This window comes from Mirounga angustirostris, unplaced genomic scaffold, assembly GCF_029215605.1.
Source record: "Mirounga angustirostris isolate CCGP_5_RB_7025 unplaced genomic scaffold, mMirAng1.0.hap1 SCAF_11, whole genome shotgun sequence".
Lineage (NCBI taxonomy): Eukaryota > Metazoa > Chordata > Mammalia > Carnivora > Phocidae > Mirounga > Mirounga angustirostris.
In genome coordinates, this window is record NW_026991719.1 from 6,277,350 (window position 1) to 6,300,289 (window position 22,940).

A 22,940-nucleotide genomic window follows, 5' to 3' on the forward strand; every position below is an offset into this window, starting at 1 on the left:
ACTTCAGGATTTCCCGAAACATTTAAAATGCCAAAGGTGGTTATGGGTTTCCAAAAAGAAAAACTACTGTAAGCAGCAATTCCCAAACAGAGCAGAGCTCTGAAAGAGATCCAGACTGGGAAATATCACTGAGCAAACAAGAAGATATCAGAGACTGTTTAGATAAAGGAATTTCACTGTCAGATCTCCACACGAGACATGTGACTCTAACCCGACCCATGGATGGATCAAATGGAATGGGAGTAAGCCGGAAAGCAGGAAAGAAACAGGGAGAGAGACCCCTGCAATATTCCAAAAGGGATAACAACAGACCCAGTCAAGGCTGAGGGCAGCAGACGGGAGAGGGTGGAATGCCTTGGAGTAGTATTAAGAGGCAGGAATGATGGGGCGCCTGGGTGGCTCAGTTGGTTAAGCGACTGCCTTCGGCTCAGGTCATGATCCTGGAGTCCCGGGATCGAGTCCCGCATCGGGCTCCCTGCTCGGCGGGGAGTCTGCTTCTCCCTCTGACACTCCCCCCTCTCATGTGCTCTCTCTCTCTCATTCTCTCTCTCAAATAAATAAACAAATAAATCTTTAAAAAAAAAAAAAAGAAAAAGAGGCAGGAATGATGTGTGGTGGGTAAGGACTGAGTCATGAGATAGAGGGGGAAGTACAGAAAGATCACCAAATCTCCACCTGAAGCAGTAGGTGACATGGCAGAACCATTCGCTAAGAAAGAAATCACAGGAAGAAGAAACCGGTTGGAGGAGGAAGTGAAGCAGGAGTGTTCTACCGCATGGAGTCTGAGGTAGCTGCGCACTCTGCAGTCTTGACCTCAGGCTACAGACAGAAAGTGAGGAGCCCCTGAGAGAGAAGTGCCCTGAAACCACCGGCATGCACAGCGCTGGCCGGAGAGAGCGTGCGGAGAAAAAGGAGACGTGCAGCCTAACACCATTTCCAGGACGGACAGGAGGTGATGGGGTGAGGTGAGAGAGCACACTGTGCTGTCATGTGCACAGGTAGTTACAAAGGAGCGAAGGGCTTCAGACAGAGAGAGGTGAAGCCAGGGAGGAACACTGGCGATCCCACACCGGCTGCCTTGACAACACCCCTCCCGAGCAACGAGTGTGGGAGCTCTCGTTCAGCCCCTCTCCAACTTGAGCGTGCATCAGGATCCCCTGGAGGCTTCTGCAAACCCACACTGGGGGGCCCGCGCCCAGAATTTCCGATTCACTAGGTCCCGGCTGGTGCCGATGCTGCCGGAGAACACAGCTCTAGGAAAAGGAATCCTGAACTTTCTTTAGAAATGAGGGTTGGGGAAAACACAAGAGTTTCATCTTTTGCTCTCTTGGGCCCTCTGATTCCAGAAGATGGGAGTACTTCATTCTACTCCCTTCTTATTCCAGTTTCACAAGCCCAAATCTACCACATTTCACCAAACATAGCAGGGTTGACACAACATAAGACACACTGTTTAGGGGCGCCTGGGTGGCTCAGTCGTTAAGCGTCTGCCTTCGGCTCGGGTCATGATCCCAGAGTCCTGGGATCGAGTCCCACATCGGGCTCCCTGCTCGGTGGGAAGCCTGCTTCTCCCTCTCCCACTCTCCCTGCTTGTGTTCCCTCTCTCGCTGTATCTCTCTCTGTCAAATAAATAAATAAAATCTTTAAAAAAAAAAAAAAGACACATTGTTTATTTAGGTAATGCTAAGAAGGAGAAAGGCATACCAATAATAATGAGATGTGGTTGACTGTAAGAAGCACTCTGATTTTAGAAATATGAAATCCTGCAAAAACGTACATTTTGGAACTGATAAAACGTGGCCAAGCTTCCCTTCTGGGGCCATCTTGGGAAAGTCTGGGCAGTGCCCCAGCAGGAAATACGATTCTACATCTCCCCTGCTTTTTATCTTGTGCCATACACAACATATCAACATACACCTACTGGATCCAAGGGCTTTGCTCCTCGTAAGTAACTGGGTCCTTCCCCTGTGCCCCTGAAAAGCATCTAATCCCACATTCCCCCGGTTCCTCAGAAGTCCTCAAAACTCACAAAGCAATGTGCAAGGACATTTCATAATGAGTCCTACATTTCCCACGTTTACTGAGGACTATCAGTAGCTACACCCAGAATGTTCTAGCCTAGATAGCCTACTACGGAGAAGATCCATTCAAGAAAGTCCATTGCCGGGCGCCTGGGTGGCTCAGTTGGTTGGGCGACTGCCTTCGGCTCAGGTCATGATCCCGGAGTCCCAGGATCGAGTCCCGCGTCGGGCTCCCTGCTCGGCGGGGAGTCTGCTTCTCCCTCTGACCCTCCCCCCTCTCATGTGCTCTCTGTCTCTCTCATTCTCTCTGTCTCAAAAAAATAAATAAAATCTTTAAAAAAAAAATTGCTTATAAAGAAAGTCCATTGCCATAACTGGCAAAAGTTCAAAGAAAAAGAACACCCTCACACTACTTTTTTCTCCTCATCACTGGGAGAAATCCTCCAAGTTGTATATATGATTAATTCATTATGTCTTAAAAGTAATGGCTACCATTTATTAGAACCTAACTGCATGATAGATGTTTCTACCTGTACGTACTTTCCCAAAAGAACCACTCTAGGTAGATATTTGTAATGTGAATATAATTCTCAGATGGTGGTAGACCCAAGATTCAACAGACAATAAAGCATTAATTTCCAGAGCATACTATTTTTGTACACAAGCTGTCTGAATACTTCCCTAGCCTGACCCTGGCCAGTGTCCACAGACAAAATACCTCAGCAAAGGCAAAAGCACAAGTGACCCTTTCACCTTTGGTGGTACCAAAAAAAAAAAAAAAAAGTCTCTCATTCCAGCGTATAAGAAACTCCAGAGAAAGTCAAATAGCTATCTCTATTCTTTCAGGGGTCTCACAATACTGCTCTTGCTCTTGTGACAACTCTGCTTCCCCTTTTTGGACCCCTTGGCTCTCAGATGTGCAAGCGGAAGGTAATCTGTCAACTTCTAAGGGACATCCCAAAGCCAGGTATTTCTGGTGGTGTTATGCTATAAAAAATAACCACACTTTTATCTCCAGCACGCCCTTGTAAGATGGGACACTTTGCATATGTTTGACAAAACATAAAAATGGCTACACAGCCTGAGAAACAGAGCTGGCCGTGACCCTATCTGCGGAGACCCTTTTAGGGTCTAACCCTGAAGGCACACTTCCTCCCGGGAGACCCACACCTAGAAGCAGCCACAGCTAGAATGTTCTTACCCAGGGAACTCCTTACAGAGAGGGCCAATCCATGACACACCATTAACACAGCAGACAAAAGGTCAACCAAAACAGATGCTTTATACAAACAGTCGCCACCATGAAGTCTTTTTCCTCAGGAGGGTGCTTTGAAATGACAGGCGGGAAACCTGATCCCTACCTGAATGTCCCAAGAGAGAGTCCAGTAGCAGCAACTCTTCCAAGAGGGTCAAAATTGCCTGTTATTTTTAAAACCTGAAACTTAAAATAATTCCAGACCCCCTCAGCCGCATGTTGCAAAAACTGCCAGATAAGTTATACACATGGAACGGATTCCAACAATCCGCCAAAGAAGGGGGCTGGTGGGGGGAGTCTCTCAAATTTGGCAATGTCAGTTTCCATATGGAAAGAATTACTGGCACTGGGACGAGATGGAGGGCGTGGGGAGGAGGTGGTGGGCAAGGCTGGTGATGATTCCAATGAGCTGAACCGTTTTTGCACTATCAAGCATTCAGCACCAAATGCTGTCAGAGCTGGAGTCCCTTCACGTGCTTGAAGGAAGACTCCGGGAAAAGCTTATTTCATCCTTTAGAGGTAGTTTCACACATTTGGGGTTTTTGTGGTTGTTCTTGCTCTGGCTCTTGTTACGTATGTAAGGGCTTTTTTTGACCTCTTCCCAAATCTGAGAGTAATTAGTCTTTTGTATTAGAGCTCTGGTATTTGGCAAACGCATCATCATTAATAGTTTGAGTCTGAGCTACCTGCAGGATTTCAGCTCTCACACATGTGGGAAAATTCTGACCCAACATCTGTCTTCCAGTAAGATCCTGTTCTGACAAAATTTGATAAGTACATTTGTGTTGCCCCCAGGTGTTGGAAGGTCAAGCGACAGATCCAAGGTCACGCAGAAAACGAGGCTCCCTTTTAATTACCTGGATTCTTCCTGGATGCTTTCAAAAGTAAATGGTGTTCCAGGAAACCAGAGAAGAATGAAGTCACTGCAAGAATACCCAAGTTTCATGGGTTTGGTTGGTTGGAAGAGATTTCTAAATAAAGCATCATCCCTACAGTCTGCTTCTGAGTTTAGATACAACTTTTCAGATTCTCTCTGAAATTCTGTAAAATTGTGCAGCTCACCGAAATCATCCCTAGCCCCTTCCCCAGTTCACCGCAATTGCCAAATCTATTTACAAAAAGCTGATGGTATCGAAATCCTCGATATTCAACACGTGGTCTAAGGACAAGCAGGAGCAGAAGCTCCTGGGAGGTTGTCAGAAGTGCAAAATCTTTCTCCCCTACCTCTGACAACCATAAACTTCATTTTAACAAGTTTCCCAGGTGATCTGTATGCACCGATCAAACCAGTGGGACAACAAACTATAGGTGTGCAAACCAAATCTGGTACCGCCCATTTCTGTAAATAAAGTTTTACTGAGACACAGCCAGGGCCATCAATTTGTCTATGCTTACTCTCACACTATAACGGCAGAATTGAGAAGCTGCAGATATGTACTCCCTGGTGCTTTACAGAAAATGCTTACTGACCCTTGATCCAAACCTTGTTGTTGGGGGGAAAAGGCAAAGATGCCAGACCCCTAGACCTCTGGAAAGCACAGCAGGAAGGCACCATAACAATAAAGGAGGCAGTCTTTTTTTTTTTGATAAGAGATCTGCTTGGCCCATGAAGCAATGAAAATCATGAGGGAAATTTCTAGACCTCTTTCAAGTTATCTTCCCCAATGTCCATCACCATTTTTTGCCCCCGTGAATGGCCAAAGAAATGCAGTGTCTGTCCTTATGAAATTGACAGGCAGAGAAGATGTAGTTAGTGTGAACCTAACACGGCACCACCTGTATAATTCATGAATGCATTAGAAGGACACAATTTTTAAATACAGGGTTCGGTTTATTTAAGGTATACGTGATAGGGTTAAAGAGAAACCCCTAGAGAAGTAGCAGGTGGGAAGCTTTTAACGGAAGCCGCCACTGCTGCTTTGGAAGGTCTGATGGACAGACCCCGTCTCTCCACATCTTCCCTCTTTTCCTCCCCCTGCCTTTGCCCAACACCTGATTTTAAAGTCCACTCCCTGCACTGCCGGGATTGCAAGACCTCTGATGAGATGCCACCTACGGTTCTGGCAGAAGTGAGAAGACTTTCAAAAGGAGCCCCAGCTCCAGGGCCTGCCCCACGTCACTCTCAGAGAAGAAACCTGGCCAACGCTGAACATACAGGGTCCTGCTTAGAAGAGCAGCAGCTGAGGGGCGCCTGGGTGGCTCAGTCGGTTAAGCGTCTGTCTGCCTTCGGCTCAGGTCACGATCTTAGGGTCCTAGGATCGAGCCCCATGTTAGGCTCCCTGCTAAGTCGGGGAGTCTGCTTCTCCCTCTCCCTCTCCCTCTGCCTCTCCCCCGGCTCCTGCTCACTCTCTCTGTCTCTCAAATAAATAAAATCTTTAAAAGAGAAGAGCAGCAGCTGAGGGACTAAAGGGGGCAAGTCCTAAGGAAGAGATCCTGGTGACACTGGGGCTGAGACACTTGCATACCCACAGGCATGGTGCCTTCCAGGCACCTCACCACCCAACATCACAGCCCACGCTTAGCCCGTGGAGCCTGCTGCTACCCCACAGGGCTTGGTGTCTTTGCTTATACACTAATGATCTGCCAGGAGGTTAGCCTTTAGCAAACTAGGGATGAGCCATCCTAACGTACAGTTTTGGTTATTCTCAAGTAATCACTTGCCTTAGAAAAATCATGAGTACTAAAAAAATTTTTTAATTTAAAAATCTAAAACTTTTAGAGTAGAAGACTCACAGAACTCACACCACAACTTGGATGAGCAGCAAAAGCACTTGGTGGTAATCCGTAAGTAATCACACCTCCCTCCCATACACGCTCTCTCCTCTCACCCCCACTGAATGGGCAAGAAAAAAAGAGTCCAATCCAGAGCAAAGCAGAGTCCTATCTAATAATCTATGCCAGTGGTTCCCAAGGCATGGTTCCCAGCACCCCCTGGGAGCATGTGGCAAATGCAGAGTCTCAGGCCCCACCCCAGACCTGCTGAATCAGAAACCCCAAGGGTGGGGCCCTGCAGTCTGTGTTTCACAAGGCCTCCAGATGATTCTGATGCATACTCAAGTTTGAGAATCACTGACGAGAAAATCCCTTCAAGTAAGCAAAGGCACATTCTACTAGATAGCATGTTCCTCCCTTTGATTTTCTCTCCCCTCAGTGTGCCTGTGTGTGTGTGTGTGTGTGTGTGTGTGTAGAAAAAGTGTGGAGGCTCTGGGGATCTTATATCAGCAAATGAAGGGCCAGATCCATGGGTGTCTGTCCTCTGCCCTCCAATGTCCCAAATGGCATCTCTCATCCACCTGGTGTTGCTTTCTCAGCAGACATTGGAAGCTCAAATGTTACTCAGAGCATCAGCTGGCAAACTTTGTCAGCAAAGGGTCAGAGAGTAAGCATTCTCAGCTTTGACAGCCATAGAGCCTTGGTCACAACAACTCAATTTTGCTGTGTACAAGGAGCCACATACAGTATGTGAATGGATGAGCGTGGCTGTGTTCCAACAAAACTCTATCTGTAAAAACAGGTAATGGACCAGTGTGGCTCACATGCTGTAGTTTGCTGAACCCTGAGTTACAGTAACATGAGCTGCCGTAACAAATAAGCCCACATGTCTCCATAGCTTCTTGGAAGTTTACTCTCGTTCCTATAACAATCCAATGCAGTCCAGTATTCCTAGTTGTCAGAAGAGTTTCCTCCAAGGATGATCTGGACACCCAGGATCCGTCCTCCTTGTCCTACTCTCCCTGACCTCTTCCCAAAGGGACACTTGTATCCCATCCACAGGGATTAGTCACTACACCCCACCTCAAGGCAAATTAGTCTGAAGACAGACACCCACTTCCCAGCAACATCGCCAAACTCTGGAAGGGGAAGCACGGATTTTGGTGACTAGTCAGTCATTCCTTTCACAAACGGTGAAACAGGGTGGTGGCTGGAGGAAGATAAGATGTTAAGGAAGAGCTTTTATAAGATGAATTTGATGTGCATGTTTCTATAGGTGAAAGCGACCAATTTACAAGGACAGATGAGTAAGCATAGAACCGGAGAGGAAAAAGCACCACTTAAATACGTATCAGTCTTTTCCATCATTTATCAACATGTACATAATTTTTTTTCTCTCTCAGGTGGACTGGTCACTGGAAGACACTGTGGCCTGAGGGAAGGAAGGTAAAGTCCCAAACTGAGAGGAGGGGAGGCTGCAGAGCACTAAGATGGACCCCTTGGCCTCCATCTCTGCCTGAAGTAAAACCTGCGCCAGATAATGGTGTCAACGTACTAATCAGCTTCATAGGAAGCTGGATTCAGAGTCTGTAGAGAAGTGAGATAGTCTTCATGGCCTGTAAACAGACACTCCTTTGCAGACCTTCACATTTGGAATCTTGGTACAGTTCTCTGTACCAAAGGCCCTTGCCAAATGAGACTCTGGATGCATGACAAGTTGTATTTTGAAAGAAATCATATTTGAATTGCACAAGTTTGAATATACCAGTAATAAGCCAAAGTGCCTGTCTCTTGGAGAGGTGGAGAGACAGAAGGGTCAGGAAGGGAGATCGTAAAATAAACAAATCACCGCTATGAAAATTTATATGGCTCACCCCACCTCTTAAATGAGAGTTCAAAATAGAAATGCTTACTCCTTAACATTGGTTATTATAACAAGACGTGTCTAATTCGTGAGCTTGCTGGATACCATTATCCAGCCATGCTGTGTACTTTTCCATGATAGATTTGAAATGTCCACGGATTCATTTGTTGCCTCCTCCTACACACCAGATACGTGAGAGAAAATCTCATTTAGATGATGTTTTGTCTAGAGCAGCTTCATAATAAGGCAGATGCAAAGGACGCCATTTCAAACACTCACATCCAAAAGCACAGAGTTCATTACCTGAAACTGGGGAAACAAGACAGAGATGGATCCCATTTGTGTTCATGCAGGCCGCAAGCACAAAGTTCTGCCTGCTTAGCCAGCGCACCCCGGGCAAAGCTCCTCCCCACCAGCACTGCCCCGGATACCACCAGGAGCAGGGAGGGTGACCAGGCAGGGGCTGTGGAAGGAGCCTGACCACCTTGCAGAGTGCCGTCCTCACACAGGCCAGCCTGGGGCAGCTGGAGACGACAAGCACAATGACCATGCAGCTGCAGTGTCCACACAGTGTAGGAAGTCCCAGCCGGAGCAGAGAAACTAAAACACGGGATCCTTTGCAGGAGACAGTACCTGACATTCCCAGGGGGCAAAAAAAAACCAACCAACCAACCAAAACGAACAAAAACTTTAGTTCTATACGTCATTTTCCCTGCACTTTTTGTTTCTCAGCTTTTCATTAAAAGTGCCCTCTTTTGGGGCGCCTGGGTGGCTCAGTTGGTTAAGCAACTGCCTTCGGCTCAGGCCATGATCCTGGAGTCCCGGGATCGAGTCCCGCATCAGGCTCCCTGCTCAGCTCCTCCCTCTGACCCTCCTCCCTCTCCCATTCTCTCTCTCAAATAAATAAATAAAATCTTTAAAAAAAAAAAAAAAGTGCCCTCTTTTGCAGAAAAATAGTGACAAATATTCGGTATACTTTAGAACAGTGTTTAAAAGAGAAAAGAGGGCCCAAATGGATTTTGGCTTTTGTAAAATCTGACTTTTCTCTAAAGTAACTCACTGCAATTTGGACAGGGCAGATTTTTTGTAGTCTTTGACTGTAAAGCATATTCCCATTTTGCTGACAGTGGACTTACATGAATATTTTCAAGTTTATAAAGGTTATATGTACATAAGAAAGTAGAGGGGCACCCGGCTGGCTCAGTCGGTGGAGTATGCAACTCTTAAACTCAGGGTTGTGAGTTCAAGCCCCACGTTCGGTGTGCAGATTACTTAAAATTTTAAAAGAAGGAAGGGAAGGGGTGCCTGGGTGGCTCAGTTGGTTAAGCGACTGCCTTCGGCTCAGGTCATGATCCCGGAGTCCTGGGATCGAGTCCCACATCGGGCTCCCGGCTCGGTGGGGAGCCTGCTTCTCCCTCTGACCCTCTCCCCTCTCACACGGTTTCTCTCTCTCTCTCTCTCTCTCTCTCAAATAAATAAATAAATAAAATCTTCAAAAAAAACCACAAAACTCTCTTAAAAAAAAAAAAAAAAGGAAGGGAAGGAAGAAAGGGAGGGAGGGAGGGGAGTACATTCTTAAATACTATCAAAAATTGATTCCTGGAGTACCTGGCTGGCTCCATTGGTAGAGCATGTAATGCCTGATCTCAGGGTTGTGAGCTCAAGACCCACACTGGGCGTAGAACTTACTTTAAAAAAAAAAAAAATTTTGATTCCTTTTTAAATAGAATTAAGGAATCTTCCTGCCTCGTCAATTTTTTCAAGGTGCTTCCTAATTTTGCTCCTCCTTCCATGGCTATAAAATTTGAATGCAACAAAAACTAATTCTAGAGGAAAACTATAGGTGAAATTTAAAGCAAGTAACATGAAAAAACTTCATATTCATTAGCACAGAGATGGACAAAAAATAAATAACATGGGGGGGAACCACAAATCAGGGAGAATGCTCAGTTCTCTGACAAAGGAATCACATTCTTGATAATACTCATCAACAATGCCACCATATTATTCTTCATTTTAAAACTATGCACACAGCTCCACTGCCATTGCATTAGTTTCCCAGGACTGCTGTAACAAAGGAGCACAAACTAGATGGCCAAAAAAACCCCCAGAAATTTACTCTTTCCCATTTCCGGAGGTCAGAAGTCCAAGATCAAGGTGCTGGCAAGGTTAGTTCCTGCCACCTAGTCTCAGCCTCATGCATAAGGCTCTCCCACAAACGCCTGCTTTGGTTCTGCTGTCCCCCCCCACCCCTTTTTACCCTAAATCCCCCTTTGCATTTCCACCGCACTGAGCCTTTGTCCAAGCTACTCCTCGACTTGAAATTCTTGACTCTTCTTCACCTACTAAAATTCTTCAAGGGTCAGTTCAAAGACCTGTCCTCTGAGAAGACCTTTCCCACCCAACGCCCAGGATTCTGTCCTTTTCAGCTCTCTGCTCTCTTGACCTCCCGTGCAGCACTGGGATGACTTGGGTTATGGTTACCATCGGTCTTCCTGACCACTACAGAGGTTCCCTCAGGCCACAGCTCTGTAACTCCATAAAGCTGAGCTCGCAGCGAGCACTCAAGAAAATACCTACTGGCTAACTGAATGAAGCAACAGATGAATGTTGCTATAAAGAGTCTAATGTGGTTACTAAGCTCACTCAAATCATGACACTTTCTAAGAAAAATATTCATGATTTTTTTTTCCCTCAGTTCTTGGTCTTTGCACTGAGGGAGGATTCAGCAGGACAAATCAACAGATTAATAAAAATAGCCAATTGATATCCAAATGGAAAGGGACCACACCCCTTACAACGACTATGGATCTAAAACTACGCTTTTTTGGACAGCTGTATTCTGGAGTATGTGTTATCAACAGGTGTTTCCATGACAATACAAGTTCACATGACAACAACCAGCGCATAGCTGGAGGAAAAATGTCAAAACATGACAGGTTACACCTAGAATTCCTTTGATACTAAAGAGGTTTTATCAAGTTCTTGGAATTTATAAATATCACCAATCTTTGAAATGCTGGATGGGGAAGACAGTCATCCTACACTTTTCCTGCTTCTCTCTGCCTGCTGTGCCCTACCTAGTCTTTTTTTTTTTTTTTTTTTAAGATTTTATTTATTTATTTGACAGAGAGACACAGCGAGAGAGAGAACACAAGCAGGGGCAGAGGGAGAGGGAGAAGCAGGCTTCCCGCGGAGCGGGGAGCCCGATACGGGGCTCGATCCCAGGACCCCGGAATGATGACCTGAGCCGAAGGCAGACGCTTAACGACTGAGCCACCCAGGCGCCCCTGTGCCCTACCTAGTCTTGCCTGTCTTGGAAAATCTGCAATGTTTCAAACTGCACCTTCTTTCTGATGCCATCCAGCCTGGAGGATCACCTGCCTTGCCCAAAACAATTTTCTGGTGCTTAAAAGCTACTCCCCTAATTCACTGCTTCTAATTTTCAGATGTCTTGTTCATGTACTTCTGTTGCAAATGCCTCAACTTGATTGCAAGCTCCTTGAAGACAGAGACTACCTCATGGGTCTTCATATCTCTGTAGAACTTCTCAGGCATCTGTATCTCTCCATACTCTGAAATGTTTCCAACTTCAGCTAAAAGTAAAAAGTACAAGCCTGAAGTTTTCAACGCCGTTAAGATCTCTCTCCGCACCCCACAGGCTTAAAGGACTGCTGAGCAAGTGAGACTGTAAATCTGAGACAGCAGAGCCATTTCTCCACTGCCTAACAGAGCTAGCTAGTCCAGGTCAACAGCACTGAAGACAAAAGAACACCACGACAGACACCATTAAACGCGCAGGCTGAAATTTGCCACTAAAGCAAAGAAAAGCTTTCCAATGACAAAGTTACTTTAAAATCCTGTTTTTATTTCTTTTTTTTTTTTTAAAGATTTTATTTATTTATTTGACAGAGACAGAGACAGCGAGAGCAGAAACACAAGCAGGGGGAGTGGGAGAGGGAGAAGCAGGCTTCCCGCTGAGCCGGGAGCCCGATGTGGGACTCGATCCCAGGACCCTGGGATCATGACCTGAGCCGAAGGCAGTCGCTCAACCGACTGAGCCACCCAGGCGCCCTGTTTTTATTTCTGACATATAATTATTACTATATAAGCTGGGCTGAGTGAATTTATACTTTTTTTGAAATATAGTCAAGAAAAATTACAACTGTAATATTAAGCGTAAATATCTGGAAGGATTAGGGGTGCCAAGCATTCTTCTCTAGTACAATATACTGAAAAATTGGTTGTAATGGTACTGCACTCAAATGTGAAGACTACATTTATTATTCATTTGTGTATATATACGTATATATCTGTATCTATGTACTACAAAGTATGTGTGTGTATATATACATGTATGCACGCAAATACATGCTTTGGTTGTTTTGCTTACTTATTTAAGATCAGTTTTATTGTTTGGCTTATTAGAGTTTGGGCAGTGGCTTCACTTCCCACTTTTGTAAAATCCCACCTTTATAAAAGCCGTAAGTCTTTGAGAAATTCCAGCTAGGGCTTTCCATAGTTGAACCTCTTAACTCCCACAGTCTTATGAAGTGTTTTGGGTGGGGTTTTTTGTTTTTTCATTTTTAATATTTGGAGTTGTCTCTGTCCTCACGTTTCTTCTATGGGATGCAGTTCCCCACCACCACCACCACCACCTTACAGAGTGAGGAGCCAAGCCAGTCAGGGTTTATCCATCCTTGTTGCATGGGTTCATGGCCTTCCAGAAAAGGTGTCCATGTATTGAGTTTGAGCCATAAGATAAATGAAAAATGCTAGTGATGAGTGGTGACAATTTCAGATTTATATCAAGAAGCCCACAGTGTCTTTCGTTGGTATGACAAGGTAAAGTTAAAAAGAACACAAGGAATACCACAAAGCAATGCAAAAAACAGCTATGAATACATTAAAGGTGCAAGAAATGAAGAAGTCCTCTGAAGGAGAAGTACCATGTCTGATGAAGGAGGAGGTTATGTTTAGGCAGGCAACCTTGAAATTAAGAGAACCAACCATGTGCCCTTCCCACATGTAACGTACCTTTGCTAGCATTAACAGGAACTCAAATTATCTCAGATTTTTATTGTAACCATCATTCCTGACTTCAACGCTTTCCATTAAAGAAGTATGGTGAACCCAAGTTATAAAATCAAGAATGCTTCCCTCAATATGCATCTGGCTTTACATGGCTTCCCCAGGTCTCTCTAGACTGGAGACATGCAATACTTAATATGGTACACAAATATCTTTATGTGGCTTTTTCCCCCAGATGCACAGTTAAGCCTTCCCTTTTAGCCAAATCTCACCTGAAGGCTTCTGTGCCATGAGGAGAGAGCCTTTCCCATGCTCTGGATGGTTCAGCAGCCCACCTCCTCTCCAAGGGCCTCCCACCTAGGAAAATGCAGGAGCAATGCAGAAGAGCCAGCTTCTGGTACAGGAGCTCTGTGTCCAAGCTCAGCCTCCTGTTCCACCAGTGTCAAGTTCCCTGGTTCTCCAGCTCATTTGGGCTCCACGTTTCATCTCCCCCGAATCACTCCCTGTGCCATTTGCTGACAAGCCATTTTGGACCAGTCTCAGCACATCCTGGGCAAGAGTCTGGCATCATTGCCTGTCACCACCGCAGCTGAGGGGCATTTACTCTCCTTCCAGCCCAGCCCAACAAGCCCTGCCACATGGGGCCAATTCCAGGACAGATGGGAAGAGACGCTCTGCAGCTGCCCAAGGAGAAATCATCACGGCTTTGAGCCTGGAGTGATCAGCAACCGGCATGCTCATCCTTTCAGACTTCAGCTTCTATACACTCCGATGATCTCTTCTTACAGCAGAAAAGCCCTGTGGTTTGGGGAAAAACAGTACGACAGCAACACATGCACACTTCCCTTTCCAACTAACTTCCAGAAAAGTACGGAAGCCCTCTGGGTCCCAGAAATGATGAATGTGTATTTATGTTCCATTTCAGTAGGTTGACCTTCCATTTGATTCTGACTTCTAATAGCTTTAGGATAATAGGGAGAATTTTCAAACTCTACCCTTAGCAGGAAGGTCGACAGCTCCACTCTGGGGCACAGAGGTGTGTGTCTGAAGTCCGGTGCATCTTCAAAGAGATCCTAGGAAGAAATCACTCTTGATCCCCTGGGACCTGGCACTACACATGGCTGTGTTCGCAGCCCCCTTTGTTCCTAGAAACCCCAGGATTCCTGAATAAACAGCTGACGAGTTTCTCTCACAGTAGATCATTTATCACTTGTAACAATTTAGAATACCTGAAGTCAGCTTTAGAAAATAATTTTGTTTCATTTTTGAATTTGAAAGAGTGGCAAACCTTTGATGAATCTCCTCAAATCACTAACTTCAAAATCACCTTGTCTCTTTCAGAAAGAATCACTCCCTTAACTATGCAAACAAACACGCAGGGTTTACACAGATGTTAATAGCAGCACTATTCAGAATAGCCAAAATGTGGGAAAAACCCAAATGTCTAGTGAAGGATGAGTGGATACACAAATTGCAATGTATATATACAATAGAATACTATCTAGCCATAGGAACCAACAAAATATTGATACAGTGTGGATGAAAACCCTGATGCTCAGGGAGAGATGCTCAGTGAGAGAAGCCAGACACATAAGGATAAATATTGTGGGGTTCCATTTACATGAAAGACCCAGAAGACGCAAATCCACAGAGACAGAAAGTAGACTGGTAGTTGCCAGGGCTGAGGGGAGGGGGAAACACAGAATCATAGCATTTAATTTTGGAGTGATGAAAATGTTTTGGAACTCCATAAAGGTTGCACAACCTTTCGAATATACTAAATACCACTGAACTGTTCACTTTAAAATGATTAGTTTTATTTTATGTAAATTTCACCCCCAATTTTTTTAAATACGTGATTTAAAAGGTATGAAATAGATTTTGTTACATTATCTTTGTTCTAAGAGAATTTATGGGGTTTTTTTATTTTTTAAAGATTTTATTTATTTATTTGACAGAGAGAGAGACAGCAAGAGAGGGAACACAAGCAGGGGGAGTGGGAGAGGGAGAAGCAGGCTTCCCGCCGAGCAGGGAGCCCGACACGGGGCTCGATCCCAGGACCCTGGGATCATGACCTGAGCCGAAGGCAGACGCTTAACGACTGAGCGCCCCTATGTTTTCTTTTTTGGGAGAAACTGTTCTACACAACCTTATGCTGTGTCACCTTTTTAAATGCCTCTCAGAGGATTCTAAAAATAAGTGGTTCTAAGGGGGGAAAAGATCCCTACTCTATGGATCTAACACCCAAAAGGCAAAAACAGTTGCAGTTTACCCAAAATCAAATAAAGGAAACAGAGATTAAGGTGCACACGTGGGGGCTGCCTGGGTGGTTCAGTCAGTTAAGTGTCTGCCATCGGCTCAGGTCATGATCCTGGGGTTCTGGGATCGATCCTGGGGTTCTGGGATCGAGCCCAGCATTGGGCTCCCTGCTCAGCAGGGAGTCTGCCTCTCCCTCCCCCTTTGCCGCTCCCCCTGCTTGTGCTCTCTCTGTCAAATAAGTAAATAAAATCTTAAAAAAAAAAAAAAAAGATGCATAGGTGGGCTATTATAGGTGGATTAAAGCAGAGGGATTTGAGTTTTACCAGGTAAAGAAAATTATATGAAACTACAGTCCCAGCTACTGAAAAAACAGTCTGTGGAGACCAGCAGCATCAGCATCACCTGAGAACTTCTTAGAAATGCAGGATCTCAGCCCCACCCAGAACTATAGGATCAAAATCTGCCTTTTAGCACAATCCCCTGCAGCCCCATTATCCAGAAGCAGTCCACAGCCCCTCTCCATGACGTTGTATTATTTTTTGTTTTCATTTTATTTCCAGTGTAGTAAACATACAGTGTTATATTAGTTTCAGGTGTCCAATATAGTGATTCAACACTTCCATACAACACCTGGTGCTCGGCACGACACGTGCCCTCCTTCATCCCCATCACCTTTTTCACCCATCCCCACACCCACCTCCCCTCTGGTAACCATCAGTGTGTTCTCTGTAATTAAGTCTGTTTCTTGGTTGTCTCTTTCGCTCTTCTTTTTCCTCCTCTGTTTGTTTGTTTCTTAAATTCCACATGTAAGTGAAATAATATGGTATTTTTCTTTCTCTGACTGACTTATTTAGCTTAGCATTATACCCTTGAGATCCACCCACGTTGTTACAAGTGGCAAGATTTCATTGTTTTTTGATAGCCAAATCATGGAAGCAGCCCAAGTGTCCACTGACTGATGAATGAATAAAGAAGATGTAGTATAGATATACAATGGAATATTATTCAGAAGTTGTGTTATTTTTGCATTCAACAAAAAGGCCTCTATGTCCTCCAAAAGGCGTCTTCACAAACCTGGCAGCACCCGGCTCCTCCCCTCCCTCCAAGCCACCTAAGACTGTTCTATGCTGCACCTCACCCCCCTCACCAGACCCTACAAGGGGCAAGATTCTGTCAAGCAGAGCTACACAACCTAGGGACCTGCACAGAATTTCCTAATCTAATCTTTACCAACCAACCAAGATTTTCTTCTCCCTAAAAGCACTTCTTTTTCCTCTGTCTTCCCCCACTGATGAACAGACCAGTTAGTTCTACTTCCATCTCTTACAATTCTCACAGGCAGAGTTAAAAGGATTTCCTGATGGATTGGGGTGGGCTGGAGGGAAAGACAGAAGGCTTCAGGGCCCTCGCTACTAGAAGGATGGCATTTCCATGATGACATGGAAAAAGCAGGAGGAAAGGCAAGTCTGGTACAGAACACCCAGTACACGAAGCAATGCTAGAATTAGGTATGTGTGCTACCCTATAAGAGTTTCCACTCATGGAAACTGCCCCTGTGCCCTTTCTCACAGCAGACTGTGTATTCTGGATCAAATGGATCACAGTCACTACTATGCATACATGCGCAAACCCATAAATGTGGGAGTGTGCAACTGGATTATTGCATTAGAAGACCCTTGGGGCTGCTTTTGGTGGCAGGGACTCTGTGCTAGGCATCAGGTGCATACAGTAAGACAAATGCTTACCCCTCTACAATCACATGATCTGACACTCAAGAAGATTACCCATAATCTAGTGTTTCCTTATATCAGGAAGTAAATCAACTGACATCTAGAAAAACAAAATGCTACATCTTGAGAAAAAACAACTCAGTTCCTGCTTCAGTAGAATAGATGCAATAATCATGTGTATGTGTGTATGTACACATATATTATGAAATTATATATATGTGTACATATATATACATTAATATATACCTATATTATGAAATTATACTACATATAATAATTATGTAACGTAATCATACATTTATATACAAATTATATATAATATTTAAATATAATCATTACATTTTTTTTTAAGATTTTATTTATTTATTTGAGATAGAGAGAATGAGAGACAGAGAGCATGAGAGGGAGGAGGGTCAGAGGGAGAAGCAGACTCCCTGCCGAGCAGGGAGCCCGATGCGGGACTCGATCCCGGGACTCCAGGATCATGACCTGAGCCGAAGGCAGTCGCTTAACCAACTGAGCCACCCAGGCACCCTATAATCATTACATTTATTAAAATTTTATAATTATAAAAATAATATAACTATTATATTGCATATAACAGTCATAGAATTTTATTTTTTTTTTAAGATTTTATTTATTTATTTGACAGAGAGAGACACAGCGAGAGGGGGAACACAAGCAGGGGGAGTGGAAGAGGGAGAAGCAGGCTTCCCGCGGAGCAGGGAGCCCAATGCGGGGCTCGATCCCAGGACCCTGGGATCATGACCTGAGCCAAAGGCAGACACTTAACGACCGAGCCACCCAGGCACCCCAAGTCATAGAATTTTATTAATATTAATTTTAATATAAAAGTATGTTAATGATCATCCACATTTATACATATTCTATAATACACATTACATATTATAGAATATAATTATATACCTTATGTAGCATAAATTATGTCTATATTTTGTGTAACAGTCATTACGTTTCATAATTATATATAATATATATTATAAAATATATACACTACCTTTGTGGCCATTAATATATTTTACTAGTATATACAATAGCCTTAAAAATTACCAAACCAGGGGCACCTGGGTGGCTCAGTCGTTAAGCGTCTGCCTTCGGCTCAGGTCATGATCCCGGGGTCCTGGGATCGAGCCCTGAGCCTGGCTCCCTGCTCAGCAGGGAGCCTGCTTCTCCCTCTCCCTCTCCTCCTGCTTGTGTTCCCTCTCTCGCTGTCTCTCTCTCTCTCAAATAAATAAATAAAATCTTTAAAAAAAAATTACCAAGGGGCGCCTGGGTGGCTCAGTTGTTGGGCGTCTGCCTTCATCTCAGGTCATGATCTCAGGGTCCTGGGATCAAGCCCCGCATCAGGCTCCCTGCTCCGCAGGAAGCCTGCTTCTCCCTCTCCCACTCCCCCCTGCTTGTGTTCCCTCTCTTGCTGTGTGTGTGTCTCTCTCTCTCTCTAATAAATAAATAAATAAAATCTTTAAAAAAAAATTACCAAGGGGCGCCTGGGTGGCTCAGTTGGCTAAGCGTCTGCCTTCGGCTCAGGTCATGGTCCCAGGGTCCTGGGATCGAGCCCCACATCGGGCTCCCTGCTCCGCGGGAAGCCTGCTTCTCCCTCTCCCACTCTCCTGCTTGTGTTCCCTTTCTCGCTGTGCCTCTCTCTGTCAAATAAATAAATAAAATCTTTAAAATAAATAAATAAAAATTAAAGAAATTACCAAATCACAACAGGTATATAGGTCCCAAATTAATTCGTGACCCATCATAGGCAGTCTGCCCTCTTAAGCCCCAGGCCACCACGGCACTATCGTCAGTGGACGTTATGACCTCATTCTTGAACTGGCTCGCATTCCTCAACTGCCCCCATCATTCCCTTTAGCTCAGAGAAACATGTACCCATCATGCACTTTTACATCCTTTAAATGTACTTTTTGTGCTATTAGTCATGTACTAACTTCAAAGTTTAAAAAGATGCAAGGAAAACTGGATGGAGAATTCATCTGCGCACCATGAATGGCTCTCAAAGACAGAACCCAGTGTAGAAGAGAGACGATCAACTAGCAGATAAGGACTGGGGCACACACCACTAGATGTGCTGGCGACCATGAGGTCTGGAGTGAGGGCATGATTTTGGATGACCAGACACATACAAGACCAAGCGTGAGGGAATGGTCCCTAAAACAGGAATGGCTTCTCCACAGGGACCATTTTGTCAAGGATATCCTATCTTCGCAAGCTGAACATGTGTTCGTCAGGGTCGGATAACTGTTGTCCCAAACAGTCCCTCTGGTTCCTCACAATAAAAATCCCTCTGTTGCTCACACCACATTCCAACGTCCGAGTTTGTGCTCTGAAAGCATTGCTGTGCACCCCTCCCTCTTCTGTCTTGTGACTCGTCCAAATTCTGGGCCTACAGAGAACTCGCTGTGCAGATACACCACGGGAAAAAGAGAGAGGGCATGGAGCACTGCCCATGAGGCTGTTTGGGGCTAGGACAGGAGGTGACGTATGTCACTTCAGCCCCATTGCACTGAGCAGAACCCGGGCACATGGCCACCCCACATGCCCGGGGAAACTAGGAAATGTGGCCTAGCTGAGTGCTTAGGAGGAAACAGGTACAGTGAGCCTCTGCCGCAGACTACAAGCTAGGGACCACAAACACGGGTAGACCATGTACAAAACAGTCATGGAGTAAAGGCCTTTTAAGAAATGGTTTGACCCGGGGGCGCCTGGGTGGCTCAGTTGGTTAAGCGACTGCCTTCGGCTCAGGTCATGATCCTGGAGTCCCGGGATCGAGTCCCGCATCGGGCTCCCTGCTCGGCAGGGAGTCTGCTTCTCCCTCTGATCCTCTCCCTCTCATGCTCTCTGTCTCCCATTCTCTCTCTCAGATAAATAAATAAAAAATCTTTAAAAAAAAAAAAAAAAAAAGAAATGGTTTGACCCGGTTAAGGAATGTCTTTAGAACTACCACCATCCTCTTAACCCTGGGCTTAACTTACAAACAACAACAATAATAATTAGGTTGGGGGGATAAACTAAAACCAGCAAAACACAGGCTAGGAAATATATGATGAATTGGAGTTAACTACTCTATAGATGCAGTGTTAGCTGCCAATCCCATCAATGACAAAAAGGGAAAACTTTAGCTCCAAGTGCCTAGGCAAGCATGCCTGATTTGATCTCGATTCAGACCCGCTTTGTCTTTTAATATCCTGCTTCTCCCAGCATTGTCCTTATTGCCAGGGGTTGGCAAACTACAGCCCACAGTAACATCCTGTTAACTACCTGTTTTCATATGGTCCAAAAGCTAAAAATGGCTTTTACATTTTCAAATGGCTGAACAAAATCACAAGAACCACAAAACATCAAGGCCCATTAAAATTGAAGGAAACTGAAATTTCACTGTCCGTACATGAAGTTTTAGAGGAACACAGCCTCATTCATCCGTTTAGATGTTGTCTGTAGCTGCTTTTGTAAGACAAGAGCAGAGCTGAAACCTCTCAACAGACTGTATGGCTCACAAAGCTGAAAATATTTACTATCTGGCCCTTCCCGGTAAAAGTTTTCCAACCCCTGGTTGAAGCCAAGCCGGCTACTCTCCGCTGTCAAAAACGGTCGTCAAACACACAATGTTTTCACTTCGCAGGATGCAGTATGTTCCGCGTTCAAGCTTTTCAGTGTTTCTGCTGAAACCAAGTACCAGGCTGGCAATTCCTCATCGACTTCCCTTGCTCTTGCTGTTCTTATTCATCACCCCAGACTCCACAGGAAGCTCAGGATATGGAGCAGCTTCAGCGCTCAGAAAGGACAGGAAGCCCCCTCTGCTTTTCTATGCATGAACTGGGAAGAGTTTGTTAAACCTCAAAAGTTTTAAGCAGAACAAGAAATGCTCAGGCTTCTGAATGATCTGGAAGATGTCCCACCATTTCTCCCAAGCTCTGTCCTCCATGACTATTTTCTACATCTCATTTATAAACACCACTGCTCCCAGCTATAGCAGCTGGGATTCAAAACGACTTCCTTTGCCGGTAATTTATCAACTCCCTATTTTATACACACCCTACATCAGCTTCCTAGGGCTGCCATAACAAAGTGAAAGCCAGCATTACTCAAGTCTGTCTGAATTCAAAGCCCAAAATAATTCCCACTAGCCCATCTTTCCAGCACTTTTTCTACCCTAGGATAAAAGGTCATGAATCCATTTATTCCCTCGTCCTTCCCCACCACTATACAGAGATCTACTGGTTCTATCCTACATTTTCTGATCTAGGGGTCCTTCCCCCCACCCAAATAAAGTGTCTACTTTCCCCTTCAATGTTCATCACATCCAGATTCTAATTCCTAAACTCAACTTTGTTTCTCATTTACTCTTATTTATAGTTGACATAACTAGATTGAGCAATACTGCAACTAATAAAATCTATTAATACACATTTGCATCTGCTAAAGTTTCATAATTTATCATATTTTTTTCTTACTGGGTTGAACCCACAGCCTGCCCAGCAGACTCCTCCAAGCTGCCCCAATTCCTGGGCTTGCTTCGACAGCAGCACCATTATTGCCCCTTGCAGGCCCGCTACAACTTCCCCAGGCTGCTTGGCAACTCAACTTCCTATATCAAATTAGTTATACAGGGGCGCCTGGGCGGTTCAGTCGTTGAGCGTCTGCCTTCGGCTCAGGTCATGATCCCAGGGCCCTGGGATCGAGCCCCGCATCGGGCTCCCTGCTTGGCCGGAGGCCTGCTTCTCCCTCTCCCACTCCCCCTGCTTGCCTGCTTGTGTTGCCTCTCTCGCTGGGTCTCTCTGTCAAATAAATAAATACGATCTTTAAAAAAAAAAAAAATTAGTTATATAACCCTGCTTTACGCAACTTTTATTGTTCTTGGTAAGTGACTATAATTGGATGAAGCCACATATTTTTCAAGAATATTAGGTCATTTTTGCTCCTCCAGCCATAATTTACAAGGGGCCTACCAAAAACTAATCTCTCAGTTTTGCAAGTTTCCACAACACCTACATCAATGGTCGATTACTTGATATGACCAGTAAATAAAATCCTCAAAGCCTCAAGGTATTTCCACCCCAAAATTTATTATTATTAAGTAAATACACTACCTATCGCACCTCACCCCCTGCAAAGTCATGAGCCAACTCCTACTAAGTAAAGTTACAAATTCTATTATAAAGTGATTACTCCTTTAGGGAAGGAAGAGAAAAAAAGTCAACATTAGCTGCTAAAATTCAGAAACTGGAAGTAATGCAAATAGCTACCAAATGGTCGTCAGGTAAAAACAAAGACCAAACATTTTGTAATTTAGCCAAGATCCTAATCCAAGTTAACTCATAACAATGAATTAATGGCACAGATGGTTGTCATGGTGACCTCATTTTGGCTTTACAGAACCTAGATGTCAGATGACACCAATGAGACGTGACATTGGAAGACTGTTGAAATAATGAACAGTGGGCATAGGTTAGATTCCTGGCATCTCCGACCTTCTTAAACTATCTTTTAAATCCATCTGAAAATATTCAAGACAGCACTTAGGCATCTTGATTTATGCTAGCAAGTTGATTGTCTTTCCCTTCTCTTAGCAAAGCTAAGCACATTTGAATATACCGAACGGTTTAACCACCTCAACAGATTTCTGATCAAAACAAGTGTGAAATAATTTTCCCAGCTTTGTACAGCAAACTTCTTTATGCAAGGAAATCAACAATACGGAGGGGAGATAATGCAATTCAAAGGGCGTGAAGACAGGGCTTAGAGAAGAGGCCACTTGCTAATATTATCATGTGAAATTGTTTCTTTTGTTTTCTTAAGTCTCAGCTGGGAGGCAGCATCAACTGAAACAATGTTCTCCCAGTGTAGCATGATATTTAAGATGCTTTGGAGAATGAAATTATTTTCTAATCATGAAATCCACTAGACGGTGGAACAGCCTAAGAGAACTCACAGGATGCCTGCAGGTTTGGGTCATTTTGAAGTTAACACACTGGGGAGTATGGGATGCCCTGCATTAACTCACCTGAGGCCACTGCTGGAACTAAAGCAAGTGAGCAGTC